The 13,967-nt window shown below is 43.0% G+C and overlaps 1 protein-coding gene across 1 annotated transcript in view; it reads right to left on the reverse strand.

Annotated features, from left to right (window-relative positions):
* The window catches only part of LOC138764489 (threonine--tRNA ligase 1, cytoplasmic-like), a 179,605-nt gene extending 171,565 nt beyond the window's left edge, over window positions 1-8,040 (reverse strand). The window contains exons 1-2 of the mRNA XM_069940482.1: window positions 6,126-8,040; window positions 5,368-5,424 (exon numbers count right to left, since the gene is read on the reverse strand). The gene's annotated coding sequence lies outside the window, so the exon portion shown is untranslated. The remainder of the gene's footprint in view (window positions 1-5,367; window positions 5,425-6,125) is intronic.
* Window positions 8,041-13,967: the final 5,927 nt, after the last annotated feature.

Consider the following 13,967-nt stretch of genomic DNA (forward strand, 5'->3'; position numbering starts at 1 on the left):
CTTTGGCAAGGCCAGCATTGACTCCCTATTGCAGAATGTATCTGAACCAGTTGCATCACAGTGCGTGACAGGAACTGCTCTGCTCAAGACCGCAAGACACCGTAGAGTATTGTGAACATGGCTCAGGCCATCATGCAAAGGATCCCTTCCTCAGACTATATTCCCCACCGTCTCGGAAGAGCAGTCAAGATATTAGTCAAGCTTAACCCAACGAAACAGCGTCCTCCGGTCCTCAGCGGAAAACACGCAGACACACAACCAGACATAATACCCATTCAGACAAACAGTACACATGCAGGACATGTATTTATCTATACAGATAAATATTGTTTTGTGACCATGAAAATCTTGGAGGGTCAGTGTGACCAGTTCATTCAGTGTTCTCACTGTGGGAAGAAGCTGATCCTCAGGCTGGTGGTGCTGGCTCTGATCCTCCTGGATCTCTTCCCCAACGGGAAAGGCTGAAAGATGCTGTGCGTGGTGTGGAAGGGGTCTTCGATGATTTTGCATACTCTCCAGACACCGATCCCAGTAGATCACGTTGATTGGGAGTGGGTGCTGGGGGAGGGGGTGTGGGGGAAGACTCCGGTGATCCCCTCTGTCCTATGGATTGACCTCCAATCCATTTCGCTGCAGCGACCATCCTGCGCTGTGAGGCAGCCGGCCAGATAGAGCTCCTGTAGAAGGTTTACATGACAGCAGGCGGTAGCCTTGCCCGTTTCAGTCTTCTCAGAAAGTGCAGTCACCGTTACGCCTTCCTGACAAACGAGGAGATGTTGTGATAGGTCACCAGTTAAGTGAACTCCAAGGAACTTGGTTCTCTCCACTCTCTTCACTACAGAGTTGTTGATGTGTAGTGGAGGGTGGTCGTTCCTGGACCTCCTGAAGCCCATGATCATCTCCTTCATCCTGTCCACGTTGAGACTCAGGTTGTTACTCTCGCACCACATCACGAGATTCTCCGCCTCCTCTCTGTAGAGTGACTCTTCGTGGGAGCGAAAAGGCCATCTAACTCCAGTCACACTCTCTTCTCCCCTCTCTCTCACAAGACACGTACCATCAGATTCCAGTATCTTTCCTTCAGTTATTAGTTTCTTAAATGGTATGATATCTTGATCTCACAAACCCTATCTCAGTTCAACTCTTCCTGTATTAACTGACATTTTTCTCTGTAACCTTATACTCTCCCCTTTTATGTTATTGTTGCACTCTCTGTCAAACACAAAAACCTGCAGCAAAAACGTAGCCAGGTCCGTCGTCGATGGCCCCCTTGGCACCTACCCCTGCGACCATTTGCGCCCACCCTCCTATTTCTCCACCATTCGGGGCCCCCCAACAGTCCTTCCAAAGTGAAGCCACATTTCACTTGTGAATCTGCAAGGCATCCAGTGTGGGCTCCTCTACATTGGAGAGACTGGATGCTGATTGGTTGAGCACCTCAGCACTGGCCGCCCATACAATTCCCCATCTCAACCACTGGCGGACATCTCTCCACAGCCTTGCGCACTGCCTGAGATCACCCACAAATTGGAGGAACGACACTCCATCTTCTCTCTGGGCATTGTCCAACCAGATGGCAGTAACATGGACTTCTCTGGTTTCTGCAAGCCTACTTATCGCTCTCCCCCTTTCCCGCCCCTTTGTCTTCTTTCCTCCAGCTCTCTACCCCCTCACCTCTCCATTCTCAGAGCCCTCCCTCCCTTATGGTGTCTTGGCTGTGAGACTGTGCTTCACCCTGTCTTAACCCCCTGCCACCCACCATTTTTGTTTGAGCCCCTGCTTACATTTTGCTCACCCCTTGATGAAGGGCTCAAGCCTGAAACATTGGTTGTGTATCTTTATCTTTGCTACATAAAGTGCATGGTTTGACCTGTTGGGTTTCTCCAGTGTTGTGCATTTAGTATCATAGCTACAGCTGTTACGAACCCAGAGGACCCCAAAACCCGGCAGCAGTAGATATTCACCGTGACAAGTAACTACTTAAACAAAAGTTGCTTTTAATTATCTTTAAACATGAAAACAGAATCAAATTTTAACTTATCTCTATTAACTTAACTACCCAACTTAACCCCCTTCTAATTCTAAGTGCACGTGTATGATGTGTGTGTAAATTTAAGAAAAGTTATTTGGTTCACAGTCCAATCTCACTTCTCTTTCTTCCAAGTTCACTGGTTGCAGGCAATTCTTACACTGTGCACAGAATTTAACATGTATAAACTTTACCAGGCTTTGGTGCTCAAAAGGTAAATGGTTACCACTCAGGAAGGTTCTTGTAAGTTTGGAGAGAGAGATTTGTTGTTCCAGGACACCCACAACTGAGGTACCACCATTAGTCACCTCAATGTCTTGCTGATGAAACTTGCCCCATCAGTATTTTCCAGATAATAACCTTTTTCTTTCAGGCTACCACAGAGTTCCTTTCTGTTCCGCTTATTCCAAGAGAAACATCAGACAGATAGCACTTCCAGCCATCCGCCACTCTGGAGCTTCTGTTTCAATTCCAACAAGCTTCTCCTGGCTGACACTGCTCAATCTCTCTCTCTCTGAGATTCCAACTGCCAGCCACATGTCCTTTTCTCTCTCACACACTTGCAAAAAAACCCCTCCTTCTCCAGCAAACAATAGGAGTTAGTCTTCTGCTCCCATCTGTTGTTTTAGGTAAACAAGAACCTCTCAATGACCTTTCTGTGAAGAGGTATGAGGAGTCAGCCTGTCTCTGGCTATGGCTTTTAAAAACAACACTCCATTCATTTCATGACATCACTTCAATTAGCACCTACTTGTGAAATGTGGATACCATTCTCCATAGTTTCTGTAAAGTCACTGAATATGAATTCTTCAGTATTTCAAATAATATCTGTTTTAAAGTGTGTGTATGTATGTAACCTACTCTAATTTTACCAATTTATCTCCAAAAAACATCTCCAAATATTCCATCACACAAGTAAAAATTACACACACATGAACTTTGTATAATGTCTAAAACCACCACCCCATAATCTCTAGAGAGTTATCATCATCTTTACTTACGTATGGGTAGTCTTGGCTGGATAGCACGCTGATCAATGTTCATGTGACAATAAATTAACAACTTAACAACCCAATAGTCAGTGTGCAGTGAATCTGGTTAAAGACAGAAGGTTTGCTTCCCTCAGTGAGCCAGTTTTTAGTAACAATCTGGTCAATGCGTCACTAGGCCATCGACCCATCACCATAGGTGGGAGTGCTCCCCACCGAGGCGCGTCTCCCATCACCACCCTATCGTAGGTGGGAGTGCTCCCCACCAAGGCACATCTCCCATTGCTCCCCACCTCATGGTCAAGGTCACCTTTTGAAATCCTGATTTGTTTAATTCAATTTAAATTCTCCAGCCACTGCCATACAATTTGAACAAGTGTTTTTTGATAAACAGTGGACAATTTGTCCCCCAAAAGGTTTGCTTCCTGAAAACAAATTGGTGATTATGATAGACAACTTCAAACTGAACTTAAAGATAATTTCACATTTGCTGTATCATCTTGGAAGTTGAATGAACTTTTATTGAATTTACCACGTTTAATCGCATCACGATGTTGACACATTGTGTTAGTTCAACGGGCCTAAAACAGTTTTGCTGCTGATTTTCGTTTGTACTCAGCATCTGATGCCTCTCATGTCAGTGTCCAATGATAGTCGGCCGGCGTCGATGGATTCCAGTTGCCTCTTTTCCACAGTTGCGATGTCCTGGTGAAACCTTCCATCATGTCCGTCACTGACAGGCCCCGAGATCAGCGGGGAAGGAGTCCACGTGCGGGTGCAGGAAATTAATTTTTATGACATGTCGCACTTCATGGTTTTGTCTGCTTGAAGTTGACTTAAAATATGACAGGAAATCACAAAAAAAGGCTTGAGCTAAAAAAAGGTACGTGATAGGAATTTATTTATTTTAAAAATATCTTTATTGAGTTTAATTAAAAATACACACAAGTTGATCCAATACATAGATTGAAATATAAGAGACAATTTGTACTTCTCAAATAACACTTACATAGTGTAAATTGTCAATCAAACCCCTTTTACAAAATATCTCAAAACAAAAAGAAAAATGAGGACCCCCCCCCCCCCACCCAATTAATCAAACCCTCCCTCTAAACAAGGTTCACTTGTATATGTAAAATACTTGGGAAACAAAGGACAACATTCGGAAACCAGGCAGCACTGCTCGGGGGCATCCAAACACCCTAAATCATTAAATTACGGTAACGGCCCCCACATCTGGTTAAGACAAGATGCACTTTTACAGCTTTTGCTTTTATAGTCACATAATACTGCATTTAGAATATAATGCACGTGAAATTCTTTCACCTTTGCCCACCGTAAGGCAGACAGAGAGTCGCCACTTTGCCCTCATAGAAACCCACAGCACCTGGTGCTCCCGGGTGGCTACCCCTCCACGTATTGGCCAGGCCTGAGCCTGCTTCGCTTCCTCGATCAGGTGCCGCAGAGTCTCTACTTGACTCTGTATCTAGTGTCCCCCCCCCCCCCCCCCCCCTCCAAACCTAGGAAGGACATGACCTCCTGTAACCATTGAGTACGTGGAGCACTGTCTTTCCATTTCATCAAAATGATCCATCAGTGAGGTAAACGCTCAAATTCGCTTCTGAGAAAAACCGAACAGAGCAATTAAGGTTCTAATTTGGCTCTTAAAAAAAAACTGATAAAAGTCTGAAAATAATTTTTCCAGAAATCTACAAGTTAAACATTTTGTTCGGTCTAAACTTCCCGATTTTCCACGGATTTCTGAAACAAACATTCTTGATTTACTTTGTGATTTTAAACTTTCTTATAGAGGCTCAATAGCAATTATTTATAGTAATCTGATGGGATTGAGACTAGTTTCATTGTTTAAGGTTAAGAACGATTCGGACCATTATCACTCACAATCGAGACTGGGATCCTTCTGTGCACGACATGGTGTGTTGCAATTCAAAGTGGTGCATAGAGCACCTATTTAAAAAGTTTAACTCTCTCACTTTTATTCTGATATCAATCCAGTATGTGACAAATGTAAAAGTTCATTAATACATACGTTTTGGACTTGCCCTTGTTGTAGAAGATAGGAAATTATTAAAGGCGATTTTCGCGAGCAGTGGCCCTAAATCCATAAAATACGCCCAAAGGTGTTCAGGAAGCAAAATCTTTGCCGTCCTGTATAAGCAATTACGGACATTTTATTTATGGCCCTGTCCACCTTGACGCTTGCCGTCCAGCGCTCAAGCAGCGGCTGCCCCGCTGAGCTTCCGAGCAGCCGCTGGAGGCTGCGGACCGTCGGGGAAACACTAGGGGTTCCGGAGAGTACTTTATTGGAGCTCAAAAAGACTGACTTACCGGATTGAGGGGCCAATGGTTTTCGGAGCCACGCAGTCCTCGGTAAAAGGCAGGTACCTTTAATAGTAACATCCACAAACTTAGGAGGAAACCAAAATAATTCGACGAATTCATAGCACGTTCAAGTCTTAAAAGTTTGCAATAAAATAATAATTACATCTGACTATATAAAATAAAATGTTATTCTACTGTGACCCTATATATTGGGTAATGGGAAAACGGACTTGCTCCCCTCTGGTGACAGAGCTCAAAGTTGTGTCTCACTGGGATGGGCTGAATTCCAGGCACGAGGGCAAAAAACAAAACAAAATCCTTTGCTGCCACTCGGCTGCAAGGAAGTGGTCAATTTGAGACACTTCCCACGGTCAACTGGGCAGAATGAAATGACGCAGTGATACACAATTCTTCAGCAGGGCCTTGAGACACTTGCTATTCTTTGTCGTGTGGATCCCAGAAATACATTGGCTGAGACGAGAATCGTACAAGCCAGTTCTCACGACGGTAGTTTTCGCGGACATGGCTAATATTTGGTATGTGTACTGTAGATATCCCGTGTAAAAGTCGACCCCAGCTGCCCTCCCATGAGCTCCTATGCCTGGTTACCCACTCGTCCGAGCTCCGGACGCCCTGAACGTGGACCCACCACCTGATCCCGGCTACCCACCCGCTCATCCGAGCTCCCGATGCCCCAAACTCGGACTTACCTCCCAGTCCCAGCCCGCCCATCCGAGTTCCCGATGCCCCGAACACAGACATACCTCCCAGTCCCGGCTGTCCATCCGAACTCGCGATGCCCTGGACGATGTAAGTACTTGCCGCGGACAAAAGTAGTACACGTGTAATAGTCGAGCTCAAGATTTTACCCTATAAATTGGCCCACAAATTCAACGATGTACTTTTTGATTATTGAGCATTTAAAAAAAAAACACACTACATACATGAATAAATATTATTACATACACGTATTTCTTAATATTTTGGTAAAAGGTTTGGAACAAAATGTGCACAAGAGTTAAAACGTGTTATGTAAAAAAAATTTCATGTCCCGTGGCTCTCAAACATCTTAAGTTTATTGTGTGAGGCTCTTGCATTAAACAAGTTTGACCACCCCTGATCGAGACAAATGAACTGATGTTAAACATAAATATTCACACAGGTACCTTAATGAAGGGCTCAGGCCCGAAACGCTGGCTATGTATCTCTAGCTCTAGTATACAAAGGATCCTGTTTGACCTGAGTTGTGTTTCTACTTCAACCACGGTGTCTGCAGACTTTACTGTTTTACTACTTAATATACACAGAGATACTTCCATATAAATATAAAAATAAATTTTATTTCAGTGTGAGCAGAGAGCTACTTTGATCCAACATTAATACTGATTTGCTCACAGTTCTGTTCAGCTACTTCCAAATATATTTCTCAGCAGTGAACGCTTTCAATGTTAGAAACGATGCAGTTTGTGTCCACAACACGGGACATGCAATCAGGAGAGAGACCCGAGTTTGTTCAAGGTAACTCATCAACAAATTAAAAATATTCAGACATTTCTATTTTCCCCTTCAAATTCCAAACAGCAATTGCTATAAAGTTTGAATGCACATCATGCTTTGCTTGAGAACTGAAATCAATTACAGGTCTACCCCCGTTTTACGAAAATTCGCTGACAGAGAAACCCGTGTTCACTTTTCCCAGAGGATTTTTGAATGGGTTTTCATTTTAACAAAAATAGCCTTCAATAGTAGAGAATGGGCCATTTCAACTTTCGAAAGGTTTCACAGGATCGCTCTAGTTTCGTAGAGTGGGGTAGACCTGCATCATTTTTTTTTGTGACCGTCATTCTTAACGTTGACATTAAACAGTTTTGCAGCCAATATAAATGTCAGTACTTTTTTAACTCATCTCTGTGATTGTCACCAATATACGTCTATAGCCAGTAGCGCTGGAAGGCTCATTTACAAAGTTCAGGTTCAGTTGTGCCGTTATTGCAACGTTTTCTCCTACCAGTACAAAATTTAAAAATTACTTTGGTTAGTTTCAGGAAAATAAACTTGCAAGCTCTAGTTCATTACAACCCTCCTGGTTCCTTAAGCCCTGTGGAAAATGGTGGTGGTGGTGGTGGTGGGGGGGGGGGGGGGGGGGGGGGGTGGGGTGGAGAAATGATGAAGAATATTGCCCACGTGCCAAGATTTTCTTTTTAAAACCAACAATTCACTCGGGTCATTGGACATGTTGAAAGCACAAGATTAGATTTCAGCATTCTAATGCATTTATCCACTTACAAAAGCATATTGTATACCTCAGCCCCTTTTCCACTGGCACCTTGTCCCAGGAATTAACTGGGTCAGGGATCATGGAAAAGGAACACTGTCTGAACGCCGACATTAAATTACGTAATTTCTCGCCAGGGATTAACCACCTCGACCCCTACATTTGCTGACGCCGGTGTACTGATAAAACCAGTGGAAAAGAAACAGCAGAAAGTTGCCCATTGCTGGGTAAACTCCCCAGGGATTATTTGTGTCCCAGTGGAAATGTCCCATCCCAGGACCCTCCATGGCCAATTAACTGGGATGCCGGTGGAAAAGGGGCAACAGGCACACAACGTTTGATTGCCAAAGCCATCCTTACCAACTACTTCCCACTGCTTTTATTCTCCTAATTAATAAAAAAACATAGTAAAGGCTGGAGGAACTCGGCTGGTCTCGCAGCCTCCATTGGAGGTGAAGATAGATCTCTGACGTTTCGGGCCTGAGCCCTTCTTCAAAGTACCTTTACCTCCAATGGAGGCTGCGAGACCAGCCGAGTTCCTCCAGCATTTCTGGGTGTTTTTATTACAATCACCACTGTCTGCGGGCTTTCGTGCGTTTCGCCTCATTCTCCATTCCACCCATGGGTTGGCACTGCATCCAGATATTTTGTCCTGAGTTGGTTGAGGAGCTGCTAACTTAAGACTAAAATTTCAAAGTCTTGAACTGCATGTCTGGCAATTGTAATAAAAATCAAGCTGAATGCTCACGTCTTATTTCTTATCAAACTGCACAAAACTGCCAGCCACTGAACTAAAACAAGAAGTTTCAGTAAAATGGGGTGCAAGAACACAAGGAAATGTAGCTATCTGCAGCAGGTATTTATCTGCTGTTCCTTCCTTGCTTCATCACCTCTATGCCAGTGATAGTAATTGTTTATACAGGCCAAGCAAGGGTAGCTTTAGCCCATCCCTTGGGATAAAGGTTCCATTACTGCCGTGTGATACTACATTTAGAATGTAACATACATGAAATTCTTTGTCTACTGTAAGGAAGACAGTGTCGCGCCCCTCACAGAAATGAGGCCCCAGCAAGGAACAAACTCATGATACCCAGACCAGTGCTCTAATCACTGAGCTACCGGAGTCTCTATGAACACATGATAACATACAAAGTACAGGACATTAAATTCGAAAGTTACCCGAAAGGACAAATGGATCTGGCGGAACATTTACAAAGGGTGCATCTTCTTGGAACATAGTCATTCCAGGGATCAGGTGAAATTTTTGCCCGGCAGAGTTTAAAAAAAATCACCTCCCCTTCAGAAGCAGGGAATTCTTAAAACCTCAGAAAACCAAACATCTGGTGCTCTGAGATCTTTAGGAAGCCTCAACCGTGATCTCATGAAACGGAGGCCAAGCACCGTTACAGTTGGGAGTAGAAGCAGGGATGAAGTCAGATCATCCCTGCACCCACCATTGTCCAGAGCTGGGGGAAAGTCGTCCATTTGGAGGGGGGATGGGGAGAAATAAAACAGGAAGAAGTCATGCAGCATACAGGAAGTGAAAGCATAAAGAAGTGAGGACATGTTATGAGTAAAAATGAAGATAGAATCTGGTGGAACAGAACAATTAACACAAAACAGAATAAAGCAAGATCATCTTTTTTATGTACACTGCAATTAAAAAAATATATATATTAAGGAATACACAGTATAAATGCAACTTCCCAAACTTTTTTATCAAGTTGGTTATGGGGAATTTAGGAACACCTTCCCTGTTGAATGTGATTCTCTGGAGGATGAGGCTAACTATATAGCCCAAGTGCGCATTTCCTCCCCCAAAATATACAAGTTGAAGCTACCCAAATGATAAGATGTACACTGGTAGCACCAAATGTGCGGCTTGAAGGGCCGATTTGGAGTGTTGCCCAGCCTTCACAAAGCCTCGTGCGAAAACTGAGCAGACTTTTTCCACGCACAGAGTAGATCAACCATTCTCAACCGATTTTCTGGCAATGGCCCCCTTCGGACTCTGTTCAAAGAAAGCAGTCAAGTTTCATCCCACCAACTGCATAAAAATCATCTTATGATTTCAGTTTGTGCCCATCCTCACCTTGAGAATGGCTGGTTTAGACCCTCTCGTAATTGTACTGGAAAGAGCAAACATCGAAGCATTTCCACTGAAATCTGAAATGAACACTAGACAAAAAAGATTCCTTGGGTATGTGACATCACTTGCTGAGCAAATGCTCGTCACCATCACATGGCAGTAGAGAGCTACCTGCAATCCTGGATTTCTCAGCATCGCATGGTGATCAGCAGGGCATCTGTAGTAAAAGCACAAAAATGCTGGAGGAACTCAGTCGCTGTCCCGTCATCTAGACGAGGTCCACATGGATGCTGCGTGACAGGCCGAGTTCCTCCAGCATTTCTGTTCTTACTCCAATCACAGCACCTGCAGACTTCTGTGTTTCACTCCAGTAGGGTACCTGGGGAAGAGATTCAGTACATCACTATCATCGGGATGGAACCTAATTCGCTATTTCACAACTGCAAAATTCAGATGAAGGGACTGCAAAATATTTATAGGGACAAATGACTTTCTAAATCTTCAGTGGCTCCCAAATTATACAATTTCTTCATGCAATTTATAATTGCTTACTGCATTAAATATTTACATGAATTAATGTTCAAGCACAATCTTGTAGTTAATGAACACACCACCTTTCCAGAGCTCAGTGAGACTTTAAAATTCCACATTGGGGCAATGCACAAATCAGCCTTTATAACCACACCGTAGTTCTAATATCCCTTCCCTCCTTGAGTGACCATTCTGGGGAGCAAATCTACAATGATGGCACACCAATTCAAATACCTTAGCAATTGAGAGCACTTGGGCCCACAGCATTGTGCTAACCCAATAACCTATGCTAACTGCTTAGAATTTCCCTTCTCCCTGACTTTCCATTTTATTCAGTTCCATGTACCTATAGATCTTATTGAACCTGCCTCCACCACTGTTGCTGGCAACACATTTCATGCCCCCCCCCCCATTCTCAGTGTGAAAAACCTGTATTTAATCCAAAGCACTTTAAGAAAAAACTATCCCCCCTCATGTTAGCCATTTCAGCCTTGGGTTATCTGCACAATCAATGCGTCATCATTCTGCACACCTCCACTGGGTCACCCCTCCTCTGTCACTCAAAGGAACAAAAAAAACGTTCACTTGCAAGGCATGCTCCAATCCAGGCCACATCCCTGCAAAACCCCTTCTGGATCCTCTCTATAGCATCCACATCCTTCCTGCAATAAGACGACCAGACCCGAACACAATAATTCAAGAGAAATTCACCAAGGGGTCTCATATACAGCGCCCTAGTGTCCTCCACAATCCTTAAGCCAAGACCCTCACCCCCCCACCCTGCCCCACAGTTCCAAACAACTCACGTGAGCAAAGGGCACAGTTCAGACTCCATTCAGGGATGCCTTGACTTGACCATCTGGAAATCTCAGCACCTTCCACAGGTAGCCTCCCCCCCCCCCACCCCACCCCCAATCTCAGGACAGAACAATACCTGGGACATGGCAATGGTATGCATATTAAAAGTCATGTTTAGTACTTTGTGGCCTATCCCTTGCAATGCAATGACTGCTTTGAAGTCTTTGATTCATAGACAATCATCCTCCTGCTGCAAGAAAGAATAAATAATGTTTTTACTGGTGGATGTATGATCAAATGGAGAGGGGGCCAGAGAACTTCCAGATGACAATAACATGATTTATCAATAAACACCAGCCATTCTTGTACCAATGGGTAACTCCAAGAATGGAAAATGGCTGTGAAGAGTGAATGTTATTTTATAGTTCAAGTGAAAGATAAATATTGATATTCCAAGCCAAGCATTTTTAATGTGGAAAAGGTTGGTAGCAAGAGAACCATGTTCAATGTAGAGACTGGACACAACATATTTTTGACTGGAAAATGCCATAGGGCAAAAAAAAGTAGGAATTTCAGTGCTCTGGTTTCCTTTGGTCAAGTTAGTGCCAGTTTTTAATTTTAATTTGATCTATGTTGACAATGCAATGATCATAATCACTGAAAGCCACAATTAAAAGAAACTGAGGTGATATAAAATGTAGTGTCGGTTTAACAAAATTCCTAACAACATGCAGGGATCTGCTAAAAAATAAGTGACCTTATTAAGGTTTCAGTGCTACTTCTTTAAATTTTTGCTTTATAGCTTATCTTCCCAAGTTTCTAATAACTTCCAAGTAGATTTTATTTCATTCCGATTTAAAATTTCCCTGACAGTAGCGTGCGCGGTGTCAATCCCCCCCCCCCAAAAAAAAACCAAAACAAGTTGTGATGAATTGGCAGAAAGTAAACTGGAAGTTTGTTGAGGTCACTTGTGTTAAGAAAGCAACTTAGTCCACATTCATGGCAACAACAGTGTATGCACACATTATATACACACACCCACACAGCAGCACAGGAAGATTATGAATGTTTAAGTAGTAGGTGTTGCAGATAGGCAGTTTCATGTAGCTGTGGTTTCCACCTCAGAATCCACAACACTGCAGATGAAGCAAACCCACCCTCGGTGCCCAAGGACTGCTCAAGGATACACACAATTGTAAATCAGGGTCTAGACCTCTTTGCATTTGCTGACTTCCTAGATGAAGTGAAGATAGTGTGCATAACTAGATCAAATGGTCTGTTTCCTGGATAATCATCACTAGATAAGAAATTATTTGACCAATAATTCTGAAACCAGAATAATCACAGCAAATCAAGAACTTTCCGGTTTTGAGATATTATTCTGTAGTTCTGGTGTCCTTGTGCGTGTCTAACAAATAAATAAGAGTGGCAGGCGCCGGGCTAAGCAAACAACGTTGCAAGGTTGAACCCTACAAGCGTATATGATAAGCTTGGTGGTCCACTCAGTCTCTTGCAGCTAGCTCACGTCGTAATACTCACGGGGTCGCCCATACAAGGCATTGTGCACTGAAAATCTCAAATCTGCAATGCCAATGAGAAAGAAAACAAGTTTAGAAAGAAAAGCAACTCGGAACTGATTGGACGAAACAAAGCTACCCAGGCAGATAGGGTTTTAAATGTAAAAGAAAGCTGGCGCAGGAATTACCCAAAGGGCGGCATTTCTGAAGTGAACAGACCATACTGTTCTCAGCCTTTAAAGAAAAAGAATATCCGAATCAAGCACCTGACTTTTGAACGCCCTGTCGACGCTTCAATTACAATTCGTGATGCAATAAGGAAACTGGGTTTGACAACATTTTCCAACTCCCCACAAGGCAATGTAGGCTCATGACTACATTGGATGAAGTCAGCACCAATCCTCCAGTATTACTGCTAGCTCCATCGAGCAATGGAAAAGGACAGCTGAAGTGCCTTTGCTCAGAACTCTCTGGAGAAACTGGCCAGGCTAGATTTCTGCAGAATCATTCATTCCTTAATAGAAGCTACTCTTTATACAAATACATTGAAATCTTCTCTCTCTCTTCCCACCCCCACCCCCCCCCCCCCAAACAAAAGATTAAAGGCTCAGCAAGGTGATCAATGAAGACCTGAGGAACAGCACCAATCCAGAGGGATTCCTTGCAGAAAATCATCTGACATCTCCAAACTAAAATGCAGGAATGCATATATATATTTATGATAAGGTGTTTCCAGAATTTTCTACTTTATAGTGGTATTTTGTACATTTTGATTGCTATTTTTAACATATTATTTTTAATTGGACACCTATCTCCGTTCCTTTGAGTGGAAGTAAGTGTGTGTACAAAAATATTTCAGATTAAGCCACAAACTCCTGTTAATGTCAGCACTTCCCAGCACATACAATCTTGATACTGGATTGACTTTTTAAAAAAAATTGGAAGTGACAATTTCACGGAAAGATGGAGTTAAACTTGGTGAGGTTTTAAAATCCTAACAAAATGTCATTCCGTTCTCCAAATTCCAAAACTCAAACATCCATCCAACTTGCAGGATCTTTTCATCCTGATTATTCCAAAGGATCTTCATTAAAGAATTGGCTCTGCCAACTAAAAGTTCAAGGACAGAAGCAAATATCTCTTCATAATCTTCACACATTCAAAAAGCCGAAGATCTGAACAATTCGTTTTCAAAGCTTCTTGGTGGAAAGATGGGTCCCAAGATCAGAAATAAACTTCTGCGTTAAGTATTCCACATCTAAAGCTTCGGTCAATGAGAAAGGTCAAGACTTGACAAATTCCATTGAGGTAGATCAATAAGAGTGGCTTCCAAGAAGTCTGGAATGGCCAAAGTCTAACTTTGAAGACATTGTTGGTTACAATTCTCCAGTTTTGG

Source organism: Narcine bancroftii, chromosome 5 (genome assembly GCF_036971445.1).
Source record: "Narcine bancroftii isolate sNarBan1 chromosome 5, sNarBan1.hap1, whole genome shotgun sequence".
Classification (NCBI taxonomy): Eukaryota; Metazoa; Chordata; class Chondrichthyes; order Torpediniformes; family Narcinidae; genus Narcine; species Narcine bancroftii.